At 54.6% G+C, this 13,443-nt stretch overlaps 1 pseudogene; it reads right to left on the reverse strand.

The window, feature by feature from the left end:
* Positions 1 to 5,141: 5,141 nt before the first annotated feature.
* LOC114675866 (SH3 domain and tetratricopeptide repeat-containing protein 1-like) overlaps positions 5,142 to 13,443 on the reverse strand; it is a 29,497-nt pseudogene continuing 21,195 nt past the window's right edge.

Raw genomic sequence — 13,443 nt, forward strand, 5'->3', positions numbered from 1 at the left:
CGGTCATTTTATTCCTTCTATCCAGGGAGCGAGAGGATGATATTACTCCCAATATCGCAAGCGGCGTGGAGCTCCATTTTGATATTTTCCCTCAAATCCAGCAGGGGTGAGGAAGTTATTACTAATAGCCAGCCGGGGAGAGGAAGATATCATCCCCAATATCACAGGGATGTACATCCCCTTTTGATATTGTTCCTTATATCCTGGGATGGACAAGATAATACTAGTGGCAATATCGCAGGGGTTTTACACACCCACTGTGCTTTTGTTCCGAATAACATGATATGACTCTTAGTATCACAGGTAGGGTACACCCTCCTGTGATATTGTTTTTTATATTCAAGGGGAGAGAATATTACCCCCAATATCGCAGGGGTTGTACACACCTCCTGCGATACTGTTCCTAATATCCGAAGAGGAGAGCATAATATTTCTCTCAATATCTCAGCGGGTGTACACCTCGTTTCTAATATTTTTCATACTATCCAAGATGGGAGAGGATGATAAGATTCCCAACATGCCAAGAAGTGTACAGCTGCCTGTGATATAGTTCCTAACATCCAGGTGGGGATAGGAGGATATTACTGCCCATATCGCACGAGTTGTAAAACCGTTTCGATATTTAGCCTACGAACCTGAGGGAAGAGGATGATATTACTCCCAATATCGAAGAAGGTGTACACCCCCCTAAGACACTGCACCCAATATCCACGTTGGGTGACGATGGCAATATGCCCAATATAGCAAGGGATGTACACAATCCCTGGAATATTGTTCCTTATATCTAGAGTGGGAGAAGACGCTATTACTCTCAATAACGCAGGGACTTTGGCTGTACACCCCTCCTGTGATATTATTCTTAATATCTTAGGCAATAGAGGATGATACTATGCCCAATATCGCAGGGGGAGTACACCCACCCAGTGATGTTGTTCTTCATGTACTCCACCTCCCTCCACCAGGGATATCGTTTCTAATATCCAGGGGAAGAGAGGATAACATTATGCTCCATATTGAGGGGAGTGTACACATCCTCTGTGATGTTGTTCCTAGTATTTAAAGGTAGAGACGATGATGTTACTGGCCATATTGCAGGGGGTGTACACCCTTCTGTGATGTCATTTTTGGCATTCAGTTGGGGAGAGGATAACATGAATCCCAGTATCTCTGACGGTGTACAGACCCCTGTGATGTAGTTCCTAATGTACAGGGGAAAGAGAAGAATATTGCTCTCAATATCGCAGGGGCTGTAACCACCCTGCCCCCTGTATGTTGTTCCTCATATGCAGCGGGGTGGAGGCTGATAGTACTCTCAATATCCCAGAAGGTGCACACGCACCTGTGATATAGTTCCTAATATCCAGCGGGAAAGAGGCTGATTTTACTTTCGATATCGCAGTGGGTGTACACCGCCCCCTGCCCCGGGGTATCGTTCCTAATATCCAGGCGGGAAGAAGATGACATGACTGACAATATCGAAGGGGGCGGACAACTCTTCTGTGATATGGTTCCTGATATCCAGGGGGTGAATGGATGTTATTACTCCCAATAACGTAGGAACCGTACAGCCACCCTGGGATTTTGTCCTTAATAACCACAGGGGAGAGGTGAGATTACTACCAACATTGCAAGGGGTGTACACCCTCCTGTGATATTGTTTCTTAGATCCAGGAAAGGAGAAGATGGTATTACTACCAATATTGAAGAGATATACAACCCCCATGGGATATTGTTCTAAAGATACAGGTTGAAAGAGGATGAGACTCCATCCAATATAACAAGGGGTGTACATCCCGCCTGTGATGTGAATCGTAAAACCTAGAAGAAGAGAGAATGACATTGCTTCCAAAAACACGGGGTGTACACCCACCCTGTGACATCGTTTCTGTCATCTAAAGGTAGAGATGATGATACTACTCCCACCACCAGAGAAGGTACACACCCCCCTGTGATATTGTTCCTCATAACTTGGGGGAGAGCATGATATTACTTCCAGTATGAGAGTGGCTTGACACCCAGTCTGTGATATTGGTTCTGCACGCCAACTCTGTGCCCCTCATTTCCCATGCGTTCTCTCCACACTTTTGGAACCTCGGGGAAGGCTTTGTCTTTGGTTACAGATGAAGAGACGAAGGGTCTGAGAGGTTAAGCAAGTTTGTTACTGGAAAGTGGTTCCGATCCAGACCCCAAAAGAGGTTTCTCGGATCTCACAGAGGAAAGAATTCGGGGCGAGTCCATAAAGTGAAAGCAAGTTTATTAGGAAAGAAAAGGAATAAAAGCATGGCTACTCTGGCCGGGCGCAGCGGCTCACTCCTGGAATCCTATAACTTTGGGATGCCGAGGCAGGTGGATCACCTGATGTGAGAAGTTCGAGACCAGCCTGGTCCAACATGGCAAAACCCTGTCGCCACTAAAATACAAAAGATTAACTGGGCGTGGTGGCAGGTGTCTGCAATCCCAGCTACTAGGAAGGCTGAGGCAGGAGAATCGCTTGAACCCAGGAGGTGGAGGTTGTAATGAGCCAAGATCACGCCACTGCATTCCAGTTCGGCCAACAGAGCGAGACTCCATCTTAAAAAAAAGAAAAAAAGAAAAAAGAAAATAAAGAATGGCTGCTCCATAGGCAGAGAGGCACCAAAGGTCGCTGGTTGCCCATTTTCATGGTTATTTCTTGATCATACGCTAAACAAGGGTTGGACTATTCATGAGTGTTCTAGGAAAGGGGTGGACAATTCCCAGAAATGAGAGTTTCTGTCCTCCCTTCTGAGACCATGTAGGGAAACCTCCAGATGTTGCCATGGCATCTGTAAACTGTCGCGGTGCTGGTTGGGAGTGTCTTGTAGTAGCTAATGCGTTATAATTAGCACATAATGAGCCGTGAGGACAATCAGAGGTCACTCTCGTGGCCATCTTGGGCTTGGTGGGCTTTGGCCGACTTTACTGCAACCCGCTTTATCAGTAAGGTCTTTATGACCTGTATCTTGTACCGACCTCCTATCTCATCCTGTGACTAAGAATGCTCAGCCTCCTGGGAATGCGGCCCAGCAGGTCTCAGCCTCCCTTTACCCAGCCCCCATTCAAGATGGAGTCGCTCTGGTTCACGTGCCTCTGACAAGTTGGCCTGGGTTGAGTGTTCCCTAGTGTGTGGTTGTTGGAGCTGTTCCTAGGAGTAAGAGGTATTGTCATTAGGAAACAGGCCTCTGTTAGCCCGGGGGCTGGCACTCTGCCCCATTATATCGGCCTCATTTTAGTGGTGACAAAACTGGGGCTCAGAGACATCAACTCCCTCATCCCGAACCCCCAGACTGTCAGTGGGGGGCTGGGGTTTGAATGTGGGGCTTGAAGACCCATCATCTCCTCTGGTCCCCCAGTCTCTGCTGCCCAAGAGGAACAGGATCCCAGGATCCAGGCCCCTCATGGCACCAGCCAGGGTGGGCGTAGATGGGGAGGCAGAGTTCCAAAGCCCCCCGGACTCTGAAGCAGGTCAGGGACCAAGAGCAACCCGGACCTACGGGCCCCACCCCGAGAAGAATGGCTGCAGGCCCGGCCCAGCGGGCAGGAGGTCTGTGTCCTCAGTCAACGTGACGGCGCTTCCGGCTGCTCCAGCCAGGCCGTGCTGTCTTCACGTTTCCAATCATGCGGCCTCCCCTCCAATTCCCAAACCCAACCCACAGAGACAGCGATCTGGGGTCTACGTGAGGTTTGTCAGCAGCTCTGACCCGCTGCTTCCCGCCAGCCCCGCGGCCGGTTCTGGAAAGCTCTCTGCTGCCCCCTGGTGGGGAGGCTTAGGGTAGGGCTCTGGCTGCAAGCATGGGGTCCCAGAAGCTCCTGGCTCTGTCACTTCTGCTGGGTGGAAAACCAACCCAGGACTGAACCAGTGACACCTGTGGCGCTCCCAGAACTTCCTGGCTCTGTCACCTCTGCTGGGTGGAAAAGCAACCCAGGGCTGAAGCAGCAGATGGGTGCCTGATTCCTTATTATCAGAGCGCTGCCCACTGGCAAGTCTCTCTCCGGGCCTCAGCTTCTCCTTCCATTAAACGAGGGGCTTGGGGGATACCAAGGAGGGGTAACTGCTTAGTGAGGATGGGAGGTTTCTTCTGGGGAGATGAATACATTTTGAAACTAGATGGCGTGGGTGATTGCACAGGACTGTGAATGTACAAATGCCACCACATTATTTGCGTGGAAATAGTTAATTGCATGTGATGTGAAAATCACCTCATTTAAAGTGTTTAAAAGAGGGGTCTGGGAGAGTGCAGTGTATGTGAGAATCACGTGGGACACCCACAGTCTCTGAACGTCAGTTTCCTTGCGTAAACTGGCAACGAGACCGTGTGAACTGTATTCCCTGGGGCCAAGAGATTCCAAGAAGGAAAACCTGGGATTCCTGGGACTGGGATGAGGGCCGGGGTCCGGAAGGGGAGGGGGTGGGTGGGGACAGCTGGGGGGCAGCCCAGATAAGGCTTTCAATACTGGGTAGCAGGGTCTACACAGGCGGAGATCCCTGCATCTCACTTCCCGCAGGGCTGACCAGTGGCCAGAGGTGGGACTGGCCAGGCTCGGCCCAACCAAGTCTGGGAGCAAAGGACACTGAGTGAGGGATCCCCGGGGCCACCCTCACTGGCCTGCGGCTCTCCTGACACCACGAGAGAGGTCCAGGAGCTGACCTTGGGTCCTAATGGGGGACACCTTCCTGGCTGCAGGCTGGCAGGGTGGTGTGGTGGTCAGTGTACTGCGCTCTGCGTGTCCGCCTCTACCTGCTGTGTGACGGTGGGCCAGACACCTAACCTCTCTGTGCCTCTATTTCTTCAATGGCGAACAGGGACACTAGCAGCTCCCACATCCGGGCACAGTGGCCTGAAGGTTAAAGGCAAGGGTGGCATGAGACCTACAGCAAGAACTCTGAGCAGGGAGAGCAGGGAGCTGCCCAGAGTTCAATCACCATCTCCCCTCTGGCCGCCGAGGAAACCGAGGCTCATGGTGACCTGGCCCAGGTCTGTTGGACTCACGGTCCTTCTCATCCCCAAGATCAGAGGGCTGCCACCAGGGAAGGAGCTGGCCCCTAGACACAGCCCAGGAAGCACACAGGGAAGGATGCCATGGGGACTTTGGTATGTTTTTGCAAAAAAAAAAAAAAAACATTTATTGCTATTTGAACCCTGCTTTTATGCTTCCATTACCCAGAAAATGAGCTACGGGAGACACCAGGAGAGGCAGGAGATCATCCTCCTTGCACAAAACCCACTCCCTCGGATACTGTCCTCAGCGAGGGTGGCTGGAGGCCAACCAGGGGGCCCACCCGCAGAGTGGCAGAGGAGGTAGGTTGACCCTGTGGACGCTGAGCTCTGTGGCGAAGGTCCTGGCCTTCTGGTAGAAGAAGAGCCACTTCTCGCAGTCCAGGAGGAAGTTGTGGGAGATGGTGGCTGGCCGCGTGTAGATCTTCAGCTGTGCCTTCTTGTTGCCCAGGTCCACGGCGGCTGCCAGTGCCAGCTGGTAGTACCCGGCTGCATCAAACGGGTCCTGAAGGGGACAGGTCATGGTCAGCAAAAGGGGGACTCGGAACCCGTCTTCCCAGAGGCCGTTCCTGTCTCCCGGTCATTCCACATGTCCTTCCGATGCTGGCTCGCCCCAGGAGCCCCGAAGCCTGTGACACTGCTGTGGTCTCAGCTGCAGGAGGTGGGGATGACCCTGACACTCCTGGAAGCCTTCCTGACTGTCCCTACGCCCCACTCACCCCAAGCCTCCTGCCCCAGTGCCACCCTCTCTGCAGGCAGTGGCTGCTTTCCCCATGGGCTGAGGTCAGGGCAGATCCTGCCTGCTCTGAGAGTTCCATGCAGGACCCGTGGCTCCAAGCCACAGCAGGGGCACGGTGTTGAGTGACCCAGGCTCCCCTCTGGCCCCTGTCCATGCTGACCATTTCCAGGCCCTCCACGGGCCAGGCCAGGTACAAAACCATCTCACAGGTGTCCTCTCTGGCAATGTTCCCTGAAATATCCACGGAGCGTGACTCCCCAGACATCCACTCCCATTGTCAATGCGTCTTTGGCTCAAACTCACCATCCCTGGGTTGGGATGCCGCCTCCCAGACCTCCTCCTTCACCCTCCCATCCCCCACCCGGCTTCTCCCCAGGCACCTCCTCCACATGGCGGTCACCCAAGGGACCTCTCTAAGACCCATGCGTTGCCTGTCCCTCTTTACCATCTCAAGATGGCTCCCAGGGCCAATGACAAAGTCCAAGATGCCGCAGTCCATTCCCTCACTGCCCCGCCCCACACACGGAGCAGGGGTGTGAGAAGGCCCCGAGTCACCGCCACTGCTCATCCAATGCCCCCTGGCCCAGCCGAACACTGGACTCTGTGCTGGGTGCATGGTTGAGCCTAACGTCCTTGCTTCCAGTCTGAGGGACCTGGGAGTGAACACTGACCACACAGGGTGGCCCGGGCTGTGGCAGAGGGAAGCCCAGGAGGCCCCAGACTCAGCCGGGGGTGGAAGGCAAAGGCTTCCTGAAGGGGTGGGGGCTTCCTGAAGGGGTGGGGGCTTCCCAACTAAACAGGAAGGAGCCAGGCAATACATATGTCTCTGCGTGTGCCTGTGCATGTGAATGTGCGTGTTTGTGTTCCTGTGCGTGCATGTCCCTGTGTGTGTGCCTGTGTGTGCATGTCTGTGTGTGCATGTCTGTGTGTGCGCGCCTGTGTGCGTGTGCGTGTGCCTGTGTGCATTTGCGTGTGCATTTCCATGTGCCTGTAGTGTGTGCTGCAGCTAGTGAGTGACAGCGTGAGCCAGTGAACACTTAATCCACCCTATTCCAGGGCTCACTCTCATGTGTAGACTCCAGGGGACCCCATTTTAGAGGCAATTGGCAAAGATGCTCATTTACCCCTGCTTCTCTGCCAGCCTTCCAGGTCCCATCAAGCCTGGCTTTTTCTCCCACTCCTCTGGGCCCTGGGTCCAGAGCCTCCTATACAAGGAAGAGGGTGTAGCCTTGGAAAGACAGCCGCCCTTGGGGAATTCCAAGGGGGCCTCCCTCTGGGAAGCTGGCCTGTGCTGACAGCATAGTCACGATGAGGCCCAGAGGGCTGTGCATGGGAAGGAGGGCTGTGCATGGGAAGGAGGGCTGTGCATGGGAAGGAGGGCTGTGCATGGGAAGGAGGGTTGTGCATGGGAAGGAGGGCTGTGCATGGGAAGGAGGACTGTGCATGGGAAGGAGGACTGTGCATGGGAAGGAGGGCTGTGCATGGGAAGGAGGGTTGTGCATGGGAAGGAGGACTGTGCATGGGAAGGAGGACTGTGCATGGGAAGGAGGGTTGTGCATGGGAAGGAGGGCTGTGCATGGGAAGGAGGACTGTGCATGGGAATGAGGGTTGTGCATGGGAAGGAGGGTTGTGCATGGGAAGGAGGACTGTGCATGGGAAGGAGGACTGTGCATGGGAAGGAGGACTGTGCATGGGAAGAAGGGCTGTGCATGGGAAGGAGGACTGTGCTTGGGAAGGAGGACTGTGCATGGGAAGGAGGACTGTGCATGGGAACGAGGGCTGTGCATGGGAAGGAGGACTGTGCATGGGAAGGAGGACTGTGCATGGGAAGGAGGGTTGTGCATGGGAAGGAGAGCTGTGCATGGGAAGGAGGGTTGTGCATAGGAAGGAGGGCTGTGCATGGGAAGGAGGACTGTGCATGGGAAGGAGGACTGTGCATGGGAAGGAGGGCTGTGCATGGGAAGGACGGTTGTGCATAGGAAGGAGGACTGTGCATGGGAAGGAGGGCTGTGCATGGGAAGGAGGGCTGTGCATGGGAAGGAGGTGAAGGAGGCCTCTGTCCCTCGACCCCAACCGTCGACTTTGGTCTCTCAGGTACTACTTGGCGCTTTCCTTTCTCCTGGACGGGCTGAGTGGGCGGCAGGCTTGACCAAGAGAGATAAAGGCCTCTTCTGGGAGGTCCGTCCCCCTGGGTCCCCGGCGTGCCCCTGAGCGGTGAGCAGCGTTCCCCTGGGCCTGATACTTGGCACCTCCCTGTCTGGCTGGGACTTGGGAGGCCACAGAAACCACGTCTGACCACCAGGTGTCGCCAGTACTGGGCGGGGGCCTCCCGGGCAGCCCCAGGCCTGCGGTGGGGTATACGGGGCAGGGTCTTAGGGCTGCCCCAGCTCCCCATGTTGTTCTAAGGCCCCCAAGATCTCGGTCCCTGGACTGGAGTGCCCTGGCCCCTCAGCCCGTAAGGAGCACTGACACGAGGCTGGTGTGATGCTAAGGAGGGGCGGTGCCTGCTGGGCAGATGGGTGGAGACACCACAGGTCTCAGTATGCCAATCTCAGCTCTCCACCCCTACAGGGCTGGGGGCAGAGGGAGCACAGCACCTCCCCTCGAGACACACCCGACCGAACAAGGCCTCAGCCTGGCTGGCTGGGGCCCCGCCCCACTGCACCTGCCCTGAGCTGGGGTTTCCCTGTCTGTGAACCCAATGGTAAGACACTGGTCCCACCCCACCCTTCCTGGGTGATGTGAAGATTCAAGGTGTCTCGGGACTCCAGGAAGGAGTTGCTCAGTGCAGGCTGGCACCCTGGGCAGGCTTCCTAGAGGAGGCGCCAGGATTTGGGTTGGATCTTGCAACGTGGATTCAATGTGAGGATGATGCCGTCCTCTGAAATGTCACTCTCCCAACCCTGTTTTCTTTGTTAAATGCACCTTGACACTTGACTGTCAAGACTCAGCTTTGGTGTCACCTCCTCCAGGAGGGCCCCCTGACTACAATCCCCCTTCTTTACCCAGAGGCCACCATTGCCCACTCATGTGGCAGCCTCCCTGGCTGAGACTGAGTTGAGGGTGGGGCCTGGCCATCTGGGGAGCTGGGTTTTACCTGCTAACCTTGCCGGCTCCTCCAGCTGGGTGTAGAGCTCGAGGGAGGCCACTGGGCCATTCCTAAGAAAGGCTGGAACCCAGGCCTCTGGGGTCTGGGTGGAGATCCCACTCCAAGGGGGCCAGGAACACCCCGAGCCCTGCTCCTCCCCACCCACCTTCAGGTCGTAGAAGATGATGTCACCGAGCACCAGGTACACCTTCACGTAGTAGAGGGTCTCCTCGTCGAACTCCAGCGGCGAGTTGCAGAGCTAAACGGCCTTGAGGTAGAAGTGCTCCGCCAGCTTGCCATGGTCCAGCCGGTGGTGCAGGGCGGCCAGCCGGTGGTAGGCCACGCGTTCGTTCAGCCGGTCCCCTGGGGTGCAGGCCAAAGGGGCAGGTGTGAGGATGTGGCTCCCTGGGGCAGGGAGGGCACAGGTCCCTCAGGAGCAGGTATACAGATCCCAGGCAGCACACCTGGCTTGTCTCCAGGCACCTGTGGTCACCCGGGCAGCTCTGGCCATTCCCTTCCAGGTTCCCAGACTCACTTTCCCATCTGCAAAGCAGAACTAATAAGGCCTGCCCCTGTCTACTGAGAGGCTTTGGCAAAGTCGGACTTGGATGGCCCAGTTCTGTGCCTACACATAGCCACCTGCCTTTGCTCACTGGTTTTAACCAGGGGAGCCCAAAAGCCATGCAGTGCAGGTGCTCCCGGGCTCCCCGGCTCCAGGCAACCCACAGACGTGACATCCGACTCCTCCTGGGTGTGTCATGATCAGAGCCCCCTACCTTGGGGAGTCAGCTGCATACCTACTATGTACTGGGCCACGGGGCACAAGGCGCTGGGGCATGTGGCCTGCCTAGGGTTCCCTGTCTCTGGAGGGGGACAGACAACCCTGGCACAGCACCAAGGGATGCACGGCCTTAAGGGGCAGACTGCTGGAAGGGGAACTGGGATTTTATCAGCCAGAGAACCGTGTGGTTGATGAGGGTGGGAAGGGCACAAGAGAAAGGGAATGTGCCACTCAGTCTGGCACATACAGGGACCAACGAGATGCCTGGCATGTCTGGAAGGCAGAGGGCACACTGGACGGCCCTTGTGGTCAGCAGCGGGAACAGGCACAGGAAGCAGAGCTCAGTCAGGCAGGGAGCTCTGCACTGCGTGAGAGACCTCGGGCTGTGCCCCACAGCCGGACGGGGAAGCCAGTTGGGCAGATCTGCCTGCCTGGACAGGAGACCAGGAAAATCCAGCAGCTGTTTCAACTCCTGGCCTGCAGACCTGGAGGCTGGGCTCTGGCAAAGTGTGGGTCCTGGCAGGGCGGGGGCTCAGGGGACTTACCCAGAGTGATCCTGAGTGCTAGGGCCATGTAAGCAAACTCCAAGTCCTCCTGGGGCTCCTCCAGTGTGGCCAGCAGTGACACCAGCTTGTTGCACAGCTGTAGCTGCAGCTCCACCTTGCGGATGCCCGTAGTCACTGCCGGGGCAGGGCCCGGTCCTACCACACAGGCAGGTGGGGTCAGGTTTCCCGCAGCACCCACCTTGCCCAGCGCCCTCCTCAGAGCTCAAACACGTGCTTGGAGCTTCCCACACCCCAGCTACCCCTGCACCTCGACACAGCTCTGTGCTCTGGGATAACACACAGTTCAGACATCCAAGTTGGGGGCTGAAGAGTCACCTGAGGCCCATCCAGCTACACCCGATAGCCGCAGACCAGCCTCTCCCACCTGGGCACCGGAGGTCTGACTGGGGGGAGCCAGTACTCCTCTCTGCTCTAAAAACACCACATTGATCTGTGCCCAGGGCTGAGCCACACCGTGAGCTCAGAGGAAGGGAGAAGCCATCCCACTTCGGGGTGCGTGCAGACCTGGGCCTCCCACTGATATGCTGTGTGTCCTTTGACATGTCCCTGTGCCTCTCTGAGCCTCAGTTTCCTCATCTGGAAGATGGGGACAGGACTTCCCACTCATGGTTGCTTGAGGTCATCAGGTACAAGGGTAGAGCCATTATCACGTCCAGGCCCCGAGAGTTTGTCCCAGGCAGGGGCATGGTCAATATCATTCCCGGTCAGACCACTTGGAAACTCATCATGTGCATGGGTGGCCCTGCTTCCATTTGGGAGGCCTCTACCCTGCCACACCTGTGCCTCAGCCCTCCAGGTGCCCCACTGAGGCCCACCCACATCAGCCCACAGGCCAGCTCACCCGGTAGAAGGACAGGCCTTCCTCCCGCTCCCAGGCCCCATTGAAGAAGATGTCTCCAGCTGCCTCAAACAGCTCCAGCCCCAGGTTGGGGTCGCCTGTGTACATGTCCACATTCTGAGCCACCTGAGAGGAGACAGAAGTTCCCTCAAGACTCACACCTGGCGAGGTGGCTATGCGCATCTTTGCCAGGCTCCTTCCTCTCCCACAGTACAGGTACACTTGAGCATTTTTCAGAACCTGTGCATGAGGGCTGCCCCCACCACTGGCATGAGGACAATGAACTGATGCTCCTGAGTGCTAGGAAGTGACTGAGCAGCTGCAGCCCAGGAGCCCGACACCTGTGAATCCTACCACCAGGGCTAGCCCTAGCCCACTCCCCCTGCACTCAAACCAGTCTCCGTGGCCCCCAGATTGCTGGGAGCCCAGCCCCTGGCTCCTTTCTGCGTTGCCACATCCCTGCCACATCAGCAGTGTTTGTGGGTGGGCCTGGTCCCCTCTTGGCCATAAGCTCTTCATCCCTCTCCTCAGCTCAAGGAGGTATACAGCAGGTGCTCAATAATGAAAGCTTCATCAGTCTCGTGGGCTTCACAATTTGTTCCAGATCACACTGTGTTTGGGAAAGCCTCTGAAAAGAGCCACTATGATAGATTCATTTTGTAAGTAGATGTGCCACATGTGGCTTGGAGCAAGTTCTTCTGTGTGTTAATTGAGTGGTCACATTATTTGAGCATGTGCTGTATACCAGCAGGTGCTGTGCACTGTGAGGGGCCGCGCCTCTGCCCTCAGGGAGAAGATGCTGGCCACCGGGGGAGGATGTGAGGGAACCAGTTGGAGGAAGGGAAAAGGCACACAACAGGTGCTCAGCAGTGGCTTAGGAATGAGTGGGTGGATGGATGAATGGATGAGGAGATGTAGACACATGGATGGATGAATGGGTGTGTGGATAGATTAATGCTTGGATGGATGGATGGATGGATGGGTGGGTGGAATGATGTGTGTATGTATGTATGTATGCGTGGATAGACAACGTATGGATGGGTGGAGGGTAGATGATGTATGTACATGTGGATGGATAGATGGTGGATAGACGAATGTATGGATAAACAAATGGAGAGATAGATGAATGCAGGGATGGATTAATAGGTAGATTGGTGGGTAGATGGATGAATGATGGATGGATGAATGGACGAACAGCTGGATGGATGGGTGAAAGGATGGATGATGGATGGATGGAAGGATGAACAGGTGAATGGATGGATGATGGAAGGATGAATGGACGGATGGATAGATGAACAGATGAATGGATGGATAGACGGGTGAATGGATGGATAAATGGATGGATGAATGAATAGATAGATGGATGATGGATGGATGGATGGATGGAAGCATGAACAGATGAATGGATGGATGATGGAAGGATGGATGGATGGATGGATAGATGGATGAATGATGGATGGATGGAAGGATGAACAGGAGGTGAGTGGATGGATGATGGAAGGATGGATGGATGGATGATGGAAGGATGAATGGATGGATGGATGTACACATGAAAAAGTGAATGGATACACGGGTGAATGGATGGATGATAAAAGGATGGATGAATGATGGATGGATGAATGGACACTGGGATGGATGATGGATGAATGGTTGGATAAATGGATGGATGGATAAATGGACGGATGGATCGATGGAAGGATGAATAGATGAATGGATGAATGATGGAAGGATGAACAGGAGGTGAGTAGATGGATGAGGGAAGGATGGATGGATGATAGATTGATGGATATATGGACGAATGGATAAATGGATGGATGAATGATGGATGGATGAATGATGGATGGATGGAAGGACAAACAGGTGAATGGATGGATGATGGAAGGATGGATGGATGAACGGATGGACGGACGAACAGGTGGATGGATGGTTGCTGAATGGATGAACGATAAAAGAATGGATGAATGATGGATGGATGAGTGGATGATGGATGGATGAATGGAAGGATGAACAGGTGAATGGATGGATGATGGATGGGTGGATGGATGGATGGAAGGATGAGCAGGCGAGTGGATAGATGATGGAAGGATGGATGGTGGAAGGATGGATGATGGAAGAATGAACAGGTAAATGGATGGATGAGGGAAGGATGGATGGAAGATGGATGGAGGGATGTATGAACAGGTGAATGGACAGATAATGAAAGGATGGATGGATGGAAGGATGAGCAGGTGAGTAGATAGATGATGAAAGGATGAATGGATGGAAGAATGAAGAGGTGAATGGATGGATGATGGAAGGATGGATGGAGGCATGGATGAACAGGTGAATGGATGAATGAACAGGTGAATGAATGGATGGATGGACAGGTGAATGAATGGATGATAAAAAGATGAATGATGAATGAATAAATGGACAG

The sequence above is a fragment of the Macaca mulatta genome, chromosome 13, assembly GCF_049350105.2.
Source record: "Macaca mulatta isolate MMU2019108-1 chromosome 13, T2T-MMU8v2.0, whole genome shotgun sequence".
Lineage (NCBI taxonomy): Eukaryota > Metazoa > Chordata > Mammalia > Primates > Cercopithecidae > Macaca > Macaca mulatta.